Source organism: Lissotriton vulgaris, chromosome 3_1, assembly GCF_964263255.1.
Source record: "Lissotriton vulgaris chromosome 3_1, aLisVul1.2, whole genome shotgun sequence".
Taxonomy (NCBI): Eukaryota; Metazoa; Chordata; class Amphibia; order Caudata; family Salamandridae; genus Lissotriton; species Lissotriton vulgaris.
In genome coordinates, this window is record NC_141689.1 from 1,639,302,370 (window position 1) to 1,639,309,531 (window position 7,162).

The following is a 7,162-nucleotide window of genomic DNA, read 5'->3' on the forward strand; positions in this document are numbered from 1 at the left end:
ATTTTGGAAGGGTGCCTGCGTTGGCGATAGGTAGCTAATTTTAGCACCAGTGCTAGTGAAAACATGGGGGTGCAGTGTATTGTTGTAAATAAGGCACATCCCTGTGTTGTGGAAATACTAGAGCTCGGCATTGCTAAATTTGGCTCAGCTCCACACTGACATTTTGTTGTAAATATGCCTCTGAGTTTACCATTGTGAAGGACTGGGTTCTGTAGGACCCAGCGGTGCCAGGGCACAACACCTGAAACCTTCGTGGGTAACCTGCTCTGGCGTATGAATGACAGAGACACGGGACACTTCCTTCGGCGTCAAAGATTCAAGGTTTATTTGCTGCAGGGAACACAGATATCACGACAAGTACAACTAGTGCAACTTGGGGAGACTGCTTCAAATTGGTTCTGTAGATCGCTCCTTTTATACACAATTTCCCCATAGGGTTACATTGAACACAAAAGTTTATGACCCGGTTCCCACAATCATCCCCCAGAGGGGTTGTTTTGGTCACTTTGAAACACACAAGGTCCGGATCATAAGTACGGAAACATTTGGCGGTTCCCAACTGTAAAAACCCATCTTCCCAACATTAGTGCATTCCAATCGGTAATAAACAGAACGAAATAGGAACAAGAACAGGTGTAGAGGAAGACGGAGACAGTGGGGAATCGGAAAGGGTGTAAAAAGGGGAGGTATCGGGAAACACGAGATACAGGCATCAAAGGGACGTGCTTAATGAGATGCACGGCTAAGACAATAAGTCCGTGCAGCAAGATGAGCCTCGAGCGGCGCCATCTGCTTTACAGTAGCATCTCCCTCATCATAAAGACACTTACGAAGAACATGTGTCTTCCGTAAATATCTTGGGAGTCCCAGGGTCGCGAAGCGGACAACGTCCGTTCGCTGGCTACTTGAGGGCAAGAGACAAAATGGATGCCGTATCTAAGATGGAACCCGTGGGTACAGATAAAAATACCCACGTAACAGACGAACGGTTTAGGTTAGCACAGCGAAACTGCGCACACTCACTAAACTCGTCACTTGCGGTTCATAGATACCAGACTCGACTATATTTGTGCGAGTCGAATGCACCACTTACAATTGTCACGGAACCTCAGACGCTCCTTTTGCCCTCATGTAGGCAAGCACTAGTCGGAATCATACTCAATATTCATCAGACCATCTAGATGTTGCTGTAGCATAGCTCTGTCCAATCGAGTCCCATTGGTAACAGGCGGCTGTCTCATACACGTTGTAGCACAGAGGCCACATAAGGCAGGACCACACTGCACGCAAAGGCAACACGTGAACAGGAACACCACAACGACTCCGATGATCATCAGAATTTTCCAACCCCAAGTCGACATTAGGCCCCAAAACCACCCAAGTAGCGTCCAATCCCCTACATCCACGTGTATGGATTCAGAGATCTTATGCAACTTAGAGATGGCTTGATAGACAGTTGGAGCATTATCTGGAATGAAAATGCAGCAGCTCGAATGGATCACCTTACATACCCCACCTCGATCTGCTAAGATGACATCTAAAACCATACGGTTTTGTAACGTCATAAGTCTATCCGCCTGAAGTTCTGTGGTGATATTACCAAGGGCACTGGCAGTAATATTAGCTGTCGATTCTACCACTCGAGTCAACTGTCTCAGGTTCCTACTATTAACCATAGGTCCCCAAAACGGGAGGAAACCCTTGAAAAAGTCTCCTGCCTCTTGACCGGCAGTGTCCTCTTCGCTAATTACGCCTCTCACAACTCTAGTCTTGTGATAATCGGCATCTACAGTGAACGTCGGAGGCAACAGATTTGCAATAAAACATGAGCCCATGAAGTCAGCGGGCAACCATGCATATGCACGATCATGACAGATGAAGTATGTACCCTTGGCAGCCAGAAACACAGGGGACGAGAACATCGGCAGAATGTAATTTTCAATGCAAGCACTCGCTCCAAGTCGGGCTTGCGATCTTCGGCCACGACCCATAAGACAATAACTACCAATGTGGGGTATGACCCATATCGGAGGTGAGCTTTTAAGCTGCTTTTCACTCATGAACACACTATACTCACCTCTACTCAGGACCCTGTAAGCTTGTACCTCTTCTTCGGGAATAAGCGAGGGATCATAGATATCGCTGTCTAAGTCCTCTATTGCTATTGACAAAGGTTTCTGATACGAGGTAGGACCAGAGTAGGGGGAACGTGGTTCTCGAATGGGGTGGAAACCCAGTGCGCTTCGAAACATTGTTTGAAATGCTCGAGCTGACCCTTGGGAACTATATGGTAACACCAGATATGGAATTCCCTTATCCGTAGTATGCGGCATCAACCCACACACCCAACAGTTAGTAGTGTTAACCACTAACTGATGCTGATGAAGGAGCTGAATAAAGGAATTATTACGGAATTCTGCACGTCTAGCCTGCTCGTGTTCAGGTAGGATGTGGAAAGAATGGGGGGATGCAGTGGAGATAAGTTTAGGGTCAGGGGTAGGTGTAGCAGAAGGTAAGAAGTAAGACATCGTGTAATACACCCCACCCGCCAATAATGCAGAAGCAGTCAAAAACAATACAAATATTTGGAATATAAAACATTTGGTACGACTAAGTTGCTGCAGCTTGAATCTATGAGCCTGTGCTCCTTCCAAATCGTTCAGCTTCGAGAATGCCATTCCCTACGACCGTCCGCAACGTTTCTTGACGCACTTCGTTCTGTGTAGCAATAGTCAATCCCTGGGAATTCCCAGGAACCGACGGCCTTTAACCTAGCGTCAAGACCTACTATCCAGAAGGAAGTACGCGCGCGGCCCTACGGCCTTTAATGCACAATATATATATATATATATATATATACAAAAACAAAGTCTCTCGGCTGTGGAAGCAAAAAGTATAAGGAATGAAGCTCAGTGTGTATATACAAGAATAATCACAGTAATATGAATGTTCAAACTGATCGTGGAAAACGGGATAATGCAATTATCGAAGAACAGAACAGGATCTTTTATTAGTCTTTAGTGTGGGATCGTAGAAAGTATCGCATTTTCCCAGGACGTGTCTGCTCTTCGAACAAAGGATCCGTTGAAGAGACAGCGTCCTGCTGATCAGTTGAGTGTTCTGGTCTCGAGTCCTTTGATGACAATTGTTCAACAGAGTCTGTCTGCTGCTCTGAGGACTCTCCAACAGGCTGTGCGTTGCTGAAAGGGACAAACGCCGGCAATCCTTCGGTTTCAGTTGATACAATGCCTTTCCTCACCCACGAGTCTGCTGGCAACGGGATGGGGACTTTCTTCGTGTGGGTGGCGTGCACCCAATTCTTCCGCCCCTCAAGGCGAACCGCAGTTCTCGTGGCAAGGAGGACCTGGTAGGGTCCGGTGAACCTCGGGTCCAAGTTATTCTTGCGCGAAAAGTTCCGCGTCACCACCCAGTCTCCGGGCTGGAGCTGGTGACCTGGACCCTCCGTCTGCGTCGGCAATGCTTCGTGAACCTGTTGGTGAATTAACCTCAGTTTAGCAGTCAAGTCATGAAGGTAATCGATCAACATTGGGTACTCGAGATCACAAAAAATACCTGGCCTAGGAACCCCCCACACATTCGCAGGACGACCGAACACTATTTCATAGGGACTAAGCCCTACTCGGGAGTGTACAGTCGCCCTAGTTGACAGTAATGCTAAAGGTAAAGCGTCAGGCCACGAAAGACCAGTCGTAGCCTGAATCTTCGCTAGCTTTAATTTAAGGGTGCCGTTATACCCTTCAACCAAACCAGCTGACTGGGGATGATTGGCGCTGTGGAATTTCTGATTAATTCCAAGGCCCTTACACACACTCTTCATCACACTACCCACAAACTCACTTCCGTTATCTGACCACACGACTCTAGGCATTCCGTACCGAGGAAAATATTCCTTCAGTAGGATTTTCGCAGTAGACAAAGCAGTATTGTCTTTGAGAGGATAGGCCTCGATCCATCGGGAGAATGCGCAAACCACAACTAAAACGTATTTCAGGTTATTGCATCGCTCCATATGGATGAAGTCCAATTGGATCACCTCAAAGGGACATGAAGGGGGAGCAAAACTGCCAGGAGGAGTTGGGGTTCCTTTGCCAGGATTGTACATCATACACACCATACAATTCTTCACCAGACGTTCAGCACATTTCGTGATACCATCATTCTTCCATACAGGAGACAACAACTTACAAATACCTTTCGCACTAATATGTGCTAACCCATGTGCCATTGTCACAACGGCCAGCACATACGCATCGGGCAACAACCATCTTTTCTGATCTGACAAATCAATCCAACAACCATTCGCATCCAATTTTCCCGTGCTCTCTTTCCACTTCATCTTTTCAGTCTCGGTGGCCTCATTCTGGATTTCTTTCACACTTTCGATAGTGTCCTCACACATGCTCGATTCTGTAGGCCACCTAACCGAACTCGTCACATACATCCGAGTGCTAAGGTTCCGGGCAGTCTCCTTAGCGATCTCGTCTGCAAACGCATTACCACGACCAACATCATCCGTCACCTTACGATGCGCACTACATTTAACAATCGCTACTTGCTTAGGCAACGTCAGTGCATCCAAAAGATCATTCACAAGCTGGCCATGCTGAATCTTCATACCGTGCGACGTCAAGAAACCTCTCTCTCTCCACAATCGTCCAAAACTATGTGCGACGCCAAATGCATATTGGCTGTCGGTAAACACATTCACACGTTTCCCTTTTGCTAACACGCACGCTCTAGTGAGAGCGATCAACTCTGCAGCTTGGGCAGAATTCTGATTCAACCTTGCAGTCTCAACAACAGTATTCAACGTTACAACAGCGTAAGCAGTAGTCACATCGCCATTCGGCAACTTAAAACATGACCCATCCACATACAATGTACCGTCCGGGTCTTCCAATGGGGTGTTTTTAAGGTCCACTCGACCTTTTGTTTCTTCCTCTGTCCTCAAGTAGCAATCATGTTCTGCTACTTCATCTGCCTCTGCGCTAATTGGTAACAAAGTTGCCGGGTTCAGAACATTACAACGTTTTATCTGAATATGACTTGCCAGCAACGTCAGCTCGTACCCAGACAACCTCGCACTCGTTAAGTGCTGCGTTTTCGTACGATTCAAAAGAGTATCGACTGCATGCAGAACCATCACCGTAAGCATATTATCCATGACCAGTCCTGCTGATTGTCGGATGGAGACCGCAGCTGCCGCAGTTGCTCTCAAACAACTCGGCAATGCTCTAGCTACTGGGTCCAAGGTCGAGGAAAAATATGCACATGGACGCTGTTTACCACCAAAAGGTTGCGTCAAGACACTTAAAGCACAACCTTCCCTCTCGTGAACATATAATGTAAACGGCTTACTGTAGTCGGGAGTACCCAACACAGGAGCCGAACACAATGAATCACGCAGTTCAGAAAAACTTTTCTGACATTCTTCCGTCCATGGTAAAGGAGTTGAAACATCCTTGCACGTAAGAGCCACCAATGGTTTCGCTAGCAAGGAAAAATTAGGAATCCATTGCCTGCAGTACGACGTGATACCTAGAAAGGCACGCACATCTCTTTGGGTTTTTGGCACAGCCATTCGCGCAATCGCTGCAATCCTCTCTGGGGTCAGCCTCCTTCCCTCCTTTGACAATAAGTGACCTAAGTAGGTGACTTCTTGACAACAATATTGGAGTTTAGAAGGGGACACCTTATGATTCAACTCACAGAGATGTTGCAGCAATAACACCGTAGCAATTTTGCAAATGTCCTGAGTATCAGCAGCCACCAATAAGTCGTCGACATATTGGATTAAAGCCGCACCAACCGGCAACCTAAACGCATCCAGTTGACCCTTCAAGGCTTGACTGTAAATCGATGGACTTTCACAGTAGCCCTGAGGAGCGCGTTTGAACCGGAAGCTGCGTCCACCGAGAGAGAAACCGAAAAGGTCTCTGCTCTCCTCGGCAATCGGGATGCTGAAGAACGCATTCTTTAAGTCAATCACCGAAAACCACGATGCAGAAGCTGGAATTAGAGTCAGTAGCGCCGTGATGTCAGGCACAACAGGGAATTGAGGAACCACAATTTTATTCACCTCCCGTAAATCGATAACAAAGCGATAAACAGGCGGTTTTGAAGGATCAGTACGTTTAAGAATAGGCAGTACAGGGCTGTTGCACACGTTTCCCCGTGTCTCTTCAATAACGTCCTTCTCGATCAGGTCGTAAATGATCGCTAACAATGCTCGTTCACCATCAAGAGAGATACGGTACTGGGGAATACGTGGCAATCGCACATTACATTTCAACTGAACAACATAAGGGGAGATGTCAAGCAGGCCCACATCATTGGGACCTGTTGCCCACAAAGACACAGGAAGAGAACTCAATTCCGGTGGAAGCTTATCGAGAGACAAATACATAGGAGAGACAACCCTCTCTCCTAACGTAAGCTTTACACCCGCAGGAGAACAATACAAAGTTGCATACAAACGTTTAAGCAAATCCAGGCCCAAAAGGTTTTCACCACAGCCAGTAGTCAACATTAACGGAGCTTGAAGCTCACGTGGCCCTATTATAAGGGGCAATGGGCACGAAACTGGATTGCTAACGGGGGCGCCAGAGAATCCAACGGAAACATTTGTTAAGCCAGACAAAGGTGCGCCAGGGAGTTTCGAATGCTTGATGGAACTTTTCGCTGCACCAGTGTCCAACAGAAAAGGCTCAACGACGCCCGATGTAGCAACTGCGACGTAAGGCCCTCTCTGATCAACCAGAACTGATACCACTCCCTCTCCTTGTCTTTGGCTGTCCTAGTAATTACTGTCGTCAGTACCCTGATCGACGTAATAATCGTCTACATTGTACTGCGCAGATCGTCCTTGCGATGATCCACGTTGATCGAAACAATTAGTAGAATTAGAGGGGTTATCGGAACGATCATTCTGAGCACCACGACCCCTACCGCGTGACACCTGATGAGAACCACCACGACCTCCTTTGGACGAATTACCACTATTTCGATCGTTCAAAACAGGGCAATTGAATTTAATGTGTCCCTCCTGTCTACAATAAGCACATTGGTTGTACCCTAACGATGATCTTTGGGAGGAGGAATCATTACGCGGCTGCGATCGATTCGATTGCGACTGCGTTCT